The sequence below is a fragment of the Crotalus tigris genome, unplaced genomic scaffold (genome assembly GCF_016545835.1).
Source record: "Crotalus tigris isolate CLP2741 ecotype Arizona unplaced genomic scaffold, ASM1654583v1 scf7180000024359.8030256, whole genome shotgun sequence".
NCBI classification, from domain to species: domain Eukaryota; kingdom Metazoa; phylum Chordata; class Lepidosauria; order Squamata; family Viperidae; genus Crotalus; species Crotalus tigris.
Genome location: NW_024100528.1, coordinates 6854194 through 6867559, shown reverse-complemented (window position 1 = coordinate 6867559; position 13366 = coordinate 6854194). Strand labels below are relative to the sequence as shown.

Below are 13366 nucleotides of genomic sequence, written 5' to 3'. Positions count from 1 at the left end.
GGAATTATTGCCCTTCTGACTATACTCACTATAGACACAATAATCACCATGGAAATAAAGAAATATATATCTACTAGTTCACAACACCTATTTTCAAGTAAACATACGAGAATAAGCTCTACTGAATGCAGAAGGATTTATTTCAAAGTAGACAGGCATTCTAAATCTCTTGATGTAATAGGACTTCAGCAGAAACTTTATTGCACAACCCTTCACAATTTCAATGTTACGTATGAAATGAACATAGGATATAAATTACTTATGGGTTTATTTTATATTTTATGTGAAAGAAATTTCTTTATAGCTAAAGCTTCCAAAAGATAACAAAATGGTTAAAAATCACAAAACAGAATTTATAGTGATATAGACAAAAATGATGTATTATTTTAAAAGATGCTGACATATTGCAATAAATCTCCAAATGATTTAGACATTAAGAAACTAACACCAGAGCCACAGTTTTTGAGACTTTTCCTACAATTTACAGCAAGATGTTAATTTTAATCCCCAGAATAAGAAAGTAATATATATCATGGAAATATGCAAAGCTATTTACTCACAATAAACTGAAATTTCAACCAATTATAAATAAATCTTCTTTGAATAAAACAAAATATTCCCATTTTACAGTATTACAAAGAAACTTCCTGGTCCTTTGATATCGGCTAATACTTTCCTTCTGGTTCCCATCAGAGGTGAGACAGGTATCAATCAGGGCAGTGCCCTTGTCAACCATGACATGTCTAGGTTCTGAGAAGCTGAACATCATTGCAACCCGAACAAATATTTGACACCTCGGTCAGAATGAAAGTATTGAAATGCATAGAGCAGAATGCTGTTGCCCAAAATATTTATCAACTACTATATAGCAAATTGTACTTAAGGTAGGAAAGTTACTATACAGAGCAAAGCATATCAAATTCTGCAATGAACGTTATTCTTATTAGTCAGCCATTGTATCTCAGGCCTTCCAGCATTGCCATGCTTGCCTGGAGTATTATGGAAGCTGAAGTCCAATATAAATGGAAGGCATCAAATTGAGGGAAGCTGATCCAGCAATGCAGCAGTACAATGTAGCTCTTCAATAGTGAGATGTACACTATTTGCAAATTCGGATTCAAAGTTGGAGCAACAAAGAGAAGGGAAGGGAGAGAAAAGGGAGGGGAAAGAAGAGAAGAGGAAGGAAGATATTGTTTTAAAATAGGCTGGCAACACTAATGCTACTTGAGAGAGAGTCTGACCTCCAAAATTTAAAAAGTATTTCTTAAAAGAATTTAAAATGGTCAGTGTCTGGTCTGCCATCTTCAGCTTGGCGCCTCACTGGCATCCTGACATCAAAGATTAGAGAAGAAGGGGTGCGGGGAGAACAAATGGGCAATAAAAGTGTATGGGGATGTGATGGGAAAATGGGAGGGGGAATGACAACTGACAAAGACCAGGGAAGCACAGAATCAGTTTGTGCCAGCGCTCAAGGACACACACCATGAGAGTGGAATGTGGACTAACCCAAACATCTCAGCATTTCTCAAAACACCTATGCAGCTCTTCTTTGGCTGCAGACAAACCAGTCATGGGGAGAGGGCTGGAATGAGGGGAAACCTTTGTAATGTTTTCATGTGCGAAATTTAATTCTAGCCTAACTTTACTGCAACCAGCACCCTTTATTAAAAGAGCCTATCACTTCAAATCAAATGGAATCAAAGGTCTTTCTTTCCTGAGGGGTGACCCAGCTGTGGCAGGTCTGACAGTCAGAAGCATAAGAGATTTTGAAAGATGCATATCTCATGAATTTCTGACCACTTTACTTACAGCTGTTAAATGAAGTCAAAAGAAACTTAACGGGCTAGAAGCTAAACTAATACACTTCAGCATTTTACAGGTTGATAAATTATAGTGCTCTAGCTCACAAATACTCTGAAACAATGCCCAAAATGGTTAATTAACCAACATTTTTTTATTAATTGATAGATCTGGAAAATGACTGCTAAAGGAATGTTTAATATTTAGAGGTCTAACAATTGCAACACTTATTTTCTGAACAAAACCAGATTTTAAAAAACACCATAGATACCAATGAAGAGAGCCATTGTTAGCAAAAATGCACCTGATGCAATCTAGTCTAGGTATAAAGCAAGGTTTGAGAAACTGACATAAGAGAACCCACTCTTTTTGAGCAATATGGAGAGAAAGCTAAAAATTGAAATGAAAATTCAATTACAACAGGGATCCTCAGTTTTTATTTTTATCTATCAAATTTAGAAACCATTCATCTCCTTCAGAGGGACTCTGAGCGATGTACAAGTAAACTGCTAAAACATAAAAACTGTATATAAATTTTAAAAAGAGGCAAAGATGTTCAAAATTCATCATTAACATGGGGGAGCCTTCAGGATGCTAACAAGCCCCATGGTTGCATGCTCATCTGTGAATCCCAAGCAAGACAACAGTACCATGTTTTCAAACCTTTTCACTTGTGGTCCACTTTCACCTCGGGGGGGGGGGAATGTTCCAAAGGGCAAGGCATCAGCAGGGGCAACTGCAAAGAGGGGTCTCTTTCCGCCCATTGTAATTCTTTAATTGTTGGGATTTTCCCTTTATCAGGAAGCACTCTCAGATTTTTAAGCTCACAAATAGCATTAGATGGTCACAAAACACCAGAAAGCAAACTGGTAGTGAGATTGCTCTCAACCACCCTTTCTAAGTACTCTCAATCATCTTAACAAATAGTTTTATTTCTGGATATGTCAGCACATTTTCGGCACTGCTAAAATCTGCTTTATAATTTTTCAAAAGCTTTCTTGGCCAATAAAAGAGACCTGATTTTTTGGGGGGGGGGTCTTATTCTCAGGGTGCTTGCTTTCAGAATTGTCTTGATAGTATTTCTGATCTCATAGAATTGAGAGGCAGCAAATGCTATTACTGTTGTTCTCATTTATTAATCTTTCCACTACACTGGTGCCCCCCACTCCCTTCTTGCCTGCATTTCATCATCTGAAAAGCCTGTAAGATTTACAGGAAGCCCAGGAATCCAGGAAGATGTAGGGAGACTCACAAATTACCAAATCAATGTCCAAATACCACCTTCCACTCACAACATTTTATCAAAATTTTCTTCTCTGAAAGAATTTTGAAAGCAAATTCCTTTTCATTGAATAAAATGAAAGTTGATAGAAAAAAATGAAAGCTTTTTTTTCCTACAAGGTATTATTCTAAATAAAGTGCAGAACACAGTGTACACTTAATTACAAATAATGAGTTTATGTGGAGCCCAGAGACATCCTTGTAAATAAAGATTACATTTCAAGCTGGTGCTTCCCTTTGCATATACTGGCTTCCTTTTTAATAATTAAAAGAATCTAATAAATAAATAAGGTAGGACAAGGATTTTGGCAGATGATGCTAAGCACATATTGTCCATGAGTATTGCACTGGGACTCAAAATCTGGAGACACAGCATTGTGTCTATCTGGAAAAAAAATATAGTGAAGTGGAATGTTAAATATAATAGAATATTATAGGACTGTCTTAATTTACAGTGATTTCTTTCCCCAAATACCAACAAATCAGTTATGATGTTAAGGCTTAAAGGTGGAAAATAGAACCAGCATTGTTCTTTTGTTGTATAAACTCTGGGAAGTTTCAATTTCAAGGCTAGGAAAAGTCTTAGAAGGACAAGAGGGTAACACTTAAGATTTAAGACTTAAGAGTAAAATGGGCGGTTTCTAAATTTGATTATTTTATTTATTTGTAACCCCAGGACAATCTTACTTCTGGGTTGGCTGGCTGGACACAGACACACAGAGCTTGATTTCTGTATTCTGCAGGCAGATTATCTGTTTATTTTTTCTATTTATTAAACATATTTCAATGCTGCCACAATTCAAATTTTTGGCAGCTTACCCAGAAAATATACAAAATAAAGCATACCCCCATTTTAAGAGAATACAAGATGATAATGATGATGATGATGATGATAGTAGTAGTAGTAGTAGTAGTAGTAGTAGTAGTAGTAGTAGTAGTAGTAGTAGTTGGAAGGGACCTTCAAGGCCTTATAGTCCAACCCTGTTCAGGCAGGAAACCCTATACCATTTCAGACAAATGGTTGTCTAGTTTCTTCGTAAAAACTTCCAGTGTTGGAGCATTCACTTCTGGAAGCAGGTTGTTCCACTGTTCTAACTGTCAGGAAATTTCTCCTTAGTTATAGGTTGCTTCTCTCCTTGATTAGTTTCCATCCGTTGCTTCTTGTCCTGCCTTCAGGCGCTTTGGAGAATAGCTCCTTCTTCTTTGTGGCAACCCCTGAGATATTGGAACACAGCTATCATGGCCCTCCTCGTCCTTCTCTTCATTAAACTAGACATACCCAATTCCAGCAACTGTTTCTTATATGTTTTAGCATACAGACCTCTAATCATTTTTGTTGCTCTTTTCTGTACTCTTTCTAGAATCTCAATATCTTTTTTACATTGTGGTGACTAAAACTGGATGCAGTATTCCAAGTGTGGCCTTACCAAAGCATTGTAAAGTGATATTAATACTTCATGTGATCTTGATTCTATCCTTCTGGCAACATCAATTCAAATCAGAGAAAGACTGATTTGATTTCTAAATAAATCTTATGTCTTCTTTCCAATTTTCAAAAAAAGCATCTCATTTATTAGTTATCAAGTTATTGAGGTTCCTGCAGTTAGTTAATTCCTGAATGCAGGGGCTCAGTTTCTGAAAGTTTCTTTTTTTTAAAGTTTTATTATTTTTTAACAGAATTCAATAGTAATCATTCAACAAAAACGTGTTGTCCGAGTATCTTATTCACTAATACAAATTAAATTCCTAATTTCACCATTTCTGCAGTGTAGGCTGCTTAACAAATGTTCAGCAAATCTCTATTAAACTCTATTAAATGAAGTTTGTTATCAAGCATCACATACTGGCTAAAGAAAAAAGAACTACAGTGATTTCAGTATGTTATCTTTAATGCTTATTTGAGATAAAGAAATCTTAGAAACTTAATAGAAATTTCTCATCTGCAATGAGTTAATTAAGAAAATTCTCTGAATAAATTGAAATGCTTCTTCCCAGATTTCTCCCACTTGGGCTGAATTGTCTTTTCTCTCTTCCATTCCTTTCCAAGTTTTTGCCCAGTCTCTCACACTTCTACTTTTTAAACCCGCACAATAGGGGTTCTTAACCACACTTTGGGCACATTTATAGTCATTTGCAGCCCTCCAAAGACAAATTTTATAACAGTTTTTTTGCCAAAAACCAGCGTTTACTTCCTGGTTTTCAACAAAACCTGACCAATAGTGAACCAATGGTTCATTTTACAACCATAGTGTGCACTTAACAACCACAACAGTTTCTTTATGACTGCAGCACTTGCTTAACAGCCGTGACAAAAAAAGGTCATAAAATACAAATGTCACAAGTTATGACTGTGAGGAGCAGCCTCCATAACTAGAGGACTAACTATACACCTCACAATTTGAGAAACCTGGTTTAATGGATAAATAAGGAGTGGTTGTAGGGACATTAAAAGTGGTTAGCTGGGACTTCCGGTGGTTAAAGCGGTGGAGATGGCGGCTACTTTGTAGCCGTCCTCCTGAGAAGGTGTCAGATCCGCGGAGCACAGCGTTTACCAGCTGGCCCGCGGCTCGCAATCCCCTTCCCGGGCGAAGGGAAGGGGTAGAGATCGCATGAATAGAGGTAGAACCTCTTAACTCTCCCTGGATTTTTATTTTTAGGGGGGTAGAAAGAGGGTTCCCTCGGAGTTCATTGCCTTCTCCGCCTCTCAGCTGTCTTTGTTTCTTCGGAAACAAAGCGAGACGCCGCTACCATCTCCGTACTTAAAGAAACCGTGAGTAATCTTAAACCGGACAGAACTGTTTAAAGGATTTTATTTATAGTTTAGCTTTATTTTATTTTTTTTTAGTTTATTTAGTTTATTTAGTATGTGTTGATTTTTTTTTTATTTTTTTGAGCTTTCTCTTTTTTTTTCGGGCGGAAAAGTGAGAGTGAAAGTAAAATGGCGTTTTGAAAGTTTTTTCCTTTAAAAGACGGATCGGCTGAATTGTTGTTTAATACTGCTTTTTTTTTACTTTTTTACTTTTTTATTCTTGGGGACTTTTAGATTGATTTTATTTTATTCTATTTTATCTTATTTTTAATTTTTTTTTGGATTACTTATTTTTACTGGTATTTTTAAGAAGAAAGGAAGATAAATTAAAATGGCTTCAAAACGACAACCAGCTACTGCAGCTTCTAAAGTAACTTCTTCTCCTGCTACTTCTACTGTGCAACAACAACTTAAAATAATACCCTCAGTGCAGCAACCTAAATCCACTCCACCTTCACCTCCCCCATCTGGCACATCAGCACAAGACATTAAAGAAATAATGGTAAGTGCCGTCTCACAGTTTAGGGAGGAAATGAAACAACTTTTGGACCAGAATAAATCTGAAACTAAGGAGGAAATGAAGAAAGAGATGAAGGAGCTTTTAGAACAGAATAATGCTATTTTGAGGGATGATATACTTCTAGCTCTATCTGGAATGGCCTCAGTGGTTGTGAAGCTGGACTCCAGAGTAGAGGAAATTGAAGAAACAGTTGAACTTTTGGATTATAAATTTCAAGATATGGAGAAAAAAGTGGAGACTTCACAAGATGATATTCTTATGTTCCAGTATAGACAGATGGAATATGCTTTGAGAATAAGGGGTCTGAAAGAAGATAAAACTCAAGATTTGATGGAAATGGTGATTAATGACTTGGCTGTTATTTTGAATATTGATAAAGAAGAGTTACGTGGGGATGTGGAAAGAATTTATAGAGTTAATTCTTGGATTGCAAAACAGAGGAATTTGCCTAGAGATGTGGTGATATATTTTGCTAAGAAGTCTCTGCGAAATCAGATTCTACAAATTTTTTATAATAAAAGATTTCAGATTGCTGCCCAAGATATTATTATTTTAAAGGAAATTCCACCTAAAATTTTAAGAAGCAGAAAAGATTTTGCTTTTTTAGCAAATGAACTTAAAGCAAGACAAATGCCATTTAGATGGGAGATTCCGATGGGCATTGTTTTGAGCCATGCGGGGACACGTTATAGACTTAATACAGTTGCTAAAGCTAAGGAATTTTATAAAACGGTCCTGGGAGCAGGCTCTCCTTTGCCCATGATGCATAAAGTCTTGAGTGACAAAGAGATGGAACAGAAATCTGAAGGTACAGGGATGATGACTGCTGGACAGGTGGTATGGATTTCTCAACCAGAGGTTAAAGAACAGAGAATGACCCGTGCAGCACATAAACGTAAAGAAAAAGAACAACAGAAAAAAGAAAAAGAAAAAGAAATTGAAGAATCTACTCAGCAAATTGCTTCAGTGCCGGTGGGAGGAGCAAGACCCAAAAGCTCTGCTACATATTCATCAGCAGCAGAATTTGAGCGGATCTTCTCCAGGCTGAAGGCCAAGGGAGATGGCAAAGCTCCTGTCCTGGAATGTTAATGGATTAAACATTCCTCAAAAGAGAAAAAAAATTTACCACTATTTGAAACAACATAACAATGATATTATTTGCTTGCAAGAAACTCATATTACAGCTAAAGATCAAAAATATTTAAATAATCCTCGCTTGGGATCTCATTTTGTATCTCCCGCCCCTGGGAAGAAAGGGGGTGTGGTAATCTATGTTAAACAGAATTTATCTGCTACCTTGTTAGAATCAGATCCTTACGGAAGATATGTTATGCTTGAACTTGGTTTATATGGCAAGAAAATTCTTATTGTGGGGTTGTATGCACCAAACCAGCAACAGGAGCAATTTTATAGGTTACTACATCAGAAAATAACTTTGTTGGACTATAGATCTGTGATTTTAATGGGAGACTGGAATGGTGTCTTAGATATACAAATGGACAAAAAAGGCTCTTCTACCTTTTTTAAACAGGCTAAATTACCTAAAGCCTTTTTTGATATGAAAGAAGATTGGGAATTGAGAGACTATTGGCGTGAACGTAATCAAGAAGAAAAGGATTTTACGTTTTTCTCAGATAGACACCAATCTTTCTCAAGAATTGATTTCTTTTTGATCACAACAGATTTATACAACAGGGTGAAGAATGTAAAAATTTTTCCTAGGACATTGTCCGATCATAGTCCAGTTTGGATGGAACTGTTTGTAGAGAAGGAAGATAGGAGATCCTGGAGGGTGAATGAGAATTTATTTAAACAAGAAAAAAATGTTCATAAATTAAAGGAATGTTTAAAGGAATATTTTACTTTAAATATGAACAAGGGAACATCAATGTCAATGGTCTGGGATGCAAGTAAAGCTTTTATGCGTGGTATTTTGATAAAAATGAATAATTTGCATAGACAGAAACAGACTCAGAAACGGAAAGACTTGGAAGAGGAGATTAAATTAAAAGAGAAACTTTTAATTTCAAATCCCTTAGATGAAAAGGTTAAAGGAGCTTTAAAATTGTTAAAAACACAATTTAACATGCTGATGGCTGATCAAGCTGCAACTAATTTGCTATTTATGAAACAAAATACATTTTGTAATGCTAATAAACCAGGGAGATGGTTGGCTTATCAGTTAAGAAAAAAACAGAAACAGAGGAATATAGATAAAATAAATTATAATGGTAAATTGGTTTATCAGAAAGAATTGATTAAGAAATCTTTTTTAGAATACTATCAAAAATTATATAAGGGTACTAATATTCAAATTACAGATATAAATAATTATTTAGGCAAAGTTAACTTTCCTAAATTAACAGAAGATCAGGAAAAAAAGATTAACGGTTTAATTACTAAGGAAGAAATTGTTACAGCTATTAAACAATTGAAATTGGGCAAAGCGCCGGGTACGGATGGGTTGACATCTATTTATTATAAAGCTTTAGTAGAAGAGATGATTCAACCGTTGTGTGAACTGTTTAATAATTTATTACAGGGGTTAGAGATCCCTCCATCCTGGCGTAATGCATTTATATCATTGATTCCAAAAGATAGTCAAGATCTTACTTTGCCTAAAAATTATAGGCCTATATCTCTTTTAAATGTGGATTATAAAATTTTTGCAAAAATTTTAGCTAACAGGCTTATGGGGATCTTGCAGCAGTTTATACATAGGGATCAATCGGGTTTTATAACTGGAAGGTATATGAAGAATAACGTTAGACAAATTATTAATTTATTAGAGTATTTAGAAAAGAATAACCAAGTCTCTGCAGGCCTGATATTTTTGGATGCTGAAAAAGCCTTTGACCAAGTGAATTGGCAGTTTATGCTGTGTTTAATTAAGGAGATGAATTTTGGACAAAATATATTACAAGTATTATCCAATATATATCAAAAACAGACTGCTCAAATTATTGTAAATGGGGGTTTGTCAGAGGCTTTTGTAATAGAAAAAGGAACAAGACAGGGATGCCCGTTGTCTCCGTTATTGTTTGTTTTAACACTGGAAATTTTGTTGATTAAAATTCGGGAGTCTCAAGAAATAAAAGGAATAGAAATTAATAAAAAAGAATATAAATTAAGAGCCTTTGCAGATGACTTGGTTGTTACTTTGTCTCAACCTGTTTCTTCGGTGGTGAAATTATTACAATTGATTCAACAATATGGACGTGTTTCTGGCTTTAAAATTAATAATAATAAGACCAAAATATTAGCTAAAAATATGACTAATGGTGATAAACAGGCTTTAGTTAACTTAACAGACTTTGAAATTGTTGATAAGGTAAAATATTTGGGGGTTACATTATCTGCTTCTAATGTAAAATTGTATAAAAATAATTATGAAAAGCTGTGGATGGAGGTACAGAAGGATTTAAAAAACTGGAATAATTTACAGTTATCCCTTATGGGCAGAATTGCAGTTATTAAAATGAATGTCCTGCCAAAGTTTATTTTTTTGTTTCAAATGTTACCTATTTTAAAGAACGAACGTAATTTAGATGAATGGCAAAAAGGTATTAATAAATTTGTTTGGGCAGGGAAAAAACCAAGGGTGAAACTTAAAATAATGCAAGATTTTCGTGAGAGAGGTGGACTCAAGGTACCAAATATGAAATTGTATTATGATGCTGTAGTATTGACATTGATTAGCGACTGGGTGAATTTAACAAATACAGAAATACTTCATTTGGAAGGCTGGGACCTACTTTTTGGATGGCATGCCTATTTAATATTTAATAAAAAAGTGGATTGGGTTTTTAAGTCTCATATTATAAGAAACTCTTTGCTAAGAGTGTGGAGAAAGTATTATAAAAGTGACTTCAAAATACCATTATGGGCTATACCTCGGCATGCCATAGAAGGTATAAGGAAAGGGGTAAATATGGACAAGGTCTCTTACGTACAGTTACTAAGATGGGATGGCCAAGACTGGCAGTTAAAATCTTTGGAAGAATTAACACATGAAAATTTAACTTATTCATGGTTCCAATATAGACAAATAGTGGATAGATGGAAGATGGATTGTAAAACGGGCTGGCTTAGAGAAGATGAAATTTTTTTAAAACAAGTAAGAGATCAAAGGCCAACCCATATTAAGAGAGTTTATGGGGTTTTAGTGGAATTAGATTCAGAACCTGAACTAGTTAAAGATTGTATGATTAAATGGGCACAGAATATTGGTGAAACGATTTCAATGGATACTTGGGAACTTATTTGGATAAGAAATGTTAAATTCACACAAGCGCAAAATTTAAGAGAGAATTTTTATAAGATGTTTTATAGATGGCACCTTGACCCAAAGAAAATGTCCATTATGTACCCTAATCTACAGCCGAAATGCTGGAGATGTGGATATTTGGATGCTACCTATTACCATATTTGGTGGACGTGTAAGCATATAAAAGCTTTTTGGATTAAGATATGGTGGAATATTCAAAGAATTTTTAAAAGGAGGGTAAAATTTACTCCGCAATTATTTTTACTAGGTATTGTTATTGACTGTGATGCTAAGGAGGTTATATTGATGTTAAATTTGATTACAGCCGCTAGGTTGTTAATAGGACAATATTGGAAGAAGGAATCTTTGCCTACTTTACAAGAATGGTTTCATAAAGTTTCGTATTTGGCAGAAATGGCAAAGATTTCGGCTTTCTTAAAGGAACAATCTCAAGAAAAATTTTTTGCGGTATGGGAAAAATGGATAAATTTTATACAACATAATTTGGATATGGAAAAATATTATTTAGCCTTTTTATAATTTGTAATGATTGTTTTTTCTTTCTTTCTTTCTTCTTTTTCTTTTTTATATATATACATTTTTTACGTATTATTATTCATATATATATATATTTTTTATATATATATGCTTTATTCTTCGTCTACTTTCTTCTTTCTTCTTTCTCTCTCTCTCTTCTTTTTTATTTTTTTTTTTCTTTTTTAGTATATATTATTCATTTTAAAGTTTATGTTATGTATATTATTATTATATATATTATTACTGTGATTTTTATTATTATTATTAATTATTTTATAAATTGCAAATGTTATTTTTAAAATATTTGTTAAATAATCCTATATTCAGTTCTGGGAAGTCGGGGGGGGGGGTGGGGTGGTTGGGGAGGGGGGGTGGATTCTTATTTGTAAAACTTTTGAAAAATTTCAATAAAAAAAAAAAAAAAAAAAAGTGGTTAGCTGGACATGTAAATATGTGTTTTCAAGTGAAGACACAGTATTGTGCAATGAGGATTCTGGATCTGAAAATAGATGGAACAAAGAGTAACATGGTTGTGTTTGACAGGGAAAATGAAATTAACAATTGCAAAGTATATATAAATGGTGAAAAATCAATATAAATAGATGAAGTTTTACTCCTTGGCAGAACATTTATTAAAGATGGAGAAATGGATGGATAAATGCTAAGATATGCAAACACTGATAGAAAAGTAATCATAATGTATGTGAGAAATTAAGGAATTTTGAAAGAAATGAAAATGAATATATAGATAAGCATGCTTCTGTGCACTTTGTTTTGGAAATGAGAGCCAGGTTTATGAGGAAAAGCCATAGAAGTTGGATGGATGCAACAAGAAACTGGTGCTTAAAAAGTATGTTCAGTAAAACAAGGAGCAATGTAGTCAAGGATGCATGGATTTTGAATCAATGTGGCTTAATTGTCAAATTAAATGCTCAGTACAAAATAAATGTCATACAGAAAGAATAAAATGAGGATTGAACTACAAAACAAATATAGGAAGAATACATGAGTAAGGTAAACCGGGAAGACCAAGAAAATCATGGTTAGTTAGAATGGACAAGATTCTGAAAAAGGGGAAGTTTAAAGAAAAAGAGGTAATGTATTAATGTATATAGTCATGATGCAAGCAAAGAGGATTAGCAAAGACAGAAAAAAATGGAGCAATATAATTAGTGACATAAAATAGATTTAGCTATATTTCCTTTTTTAATTCATACCTACATTCCTATGACTTACTATTTAATATTCCTCTTTTATAATTTGCATAATGTTCTTTGTTCCTTATTCCAAAAGGAAACAGCACGCTGGCTATGTACGTATGCATGTAAAAAGAGTTTTTCTAAATATGAAACTCAAAAATAGAATAGGCACGGTACAGCTAATAGAAAAGTATTTCAAATCCCATTACTTTCCCCAAGACTTGTAGAGCAGTGGAATGTTTAATATTGCCCAACTTGATCACAGCACTGTATATTCAACCTGTCAAAAGATAAGATTCCTCTAAAGCCTGGTACATATATATTGTAAATACAATTTGCCCCCTGGTGGATAACGTAAGTTTTACAATAAAAGTAGAATTGTATATTAAGCAGTACCTTTATTGTGTCAATGAAGTTTTATAAACAGCATTCAAAAATTCAGTACCAAGCAAAATGTTAAACATCCAGAAACAAAATCATGGAGAGGAAATGCTGCATATGTTTGCCTATGGTTTACAGTCTTAGATGAAGAGTGGGAAAAAACTGGAAAAAATGCCAGATGCCAAACCATTTAGTTGCAACTTGACAGCTTCTATAACAAAATGATTATATTCAACACACAAATAGAACACTGCTTACTACTTTAGTCTTGGATTTCTTGTCACTTATACTTGAAGCATAGTCTTGTTTGGCATATTGAGACTTACATCTACTCAGCAAGGATCCAAATAATTTTCCCAAGCACAAATATGACACAAGAGAAAGTGGATTTAGAAATCCTATTTATTGTATGTTCTCAGAAATGGAGTGCAGAATGAATAATCATTTAAAAAAGCTCCACTGGCTAATGAGACAAATAAGATATTCAGGAAAGGTAAATTAAAGTTTGCTATTTCATATTTAAGGTGAAAAATAAGGAAATAATATATTTTTCCTAATGACTCAATGAAAAA

General features: G+C 34.1%; 1 protein-coding gene across 2 annotated transcripts in view; it reads right to left on the bottom strand.

Moving 5' to 3' along the window:
* The window catches only part of LOC120300805 (coiled-coil domain-containing protein 169-like), a 46583-nt gene that overhangs the window by 8760 nt on the left and 24457 nt on the right, over window positions 1–13366 (bottom strand). The gene's annotated exons all lie outside the window — the stretch shown is intronic.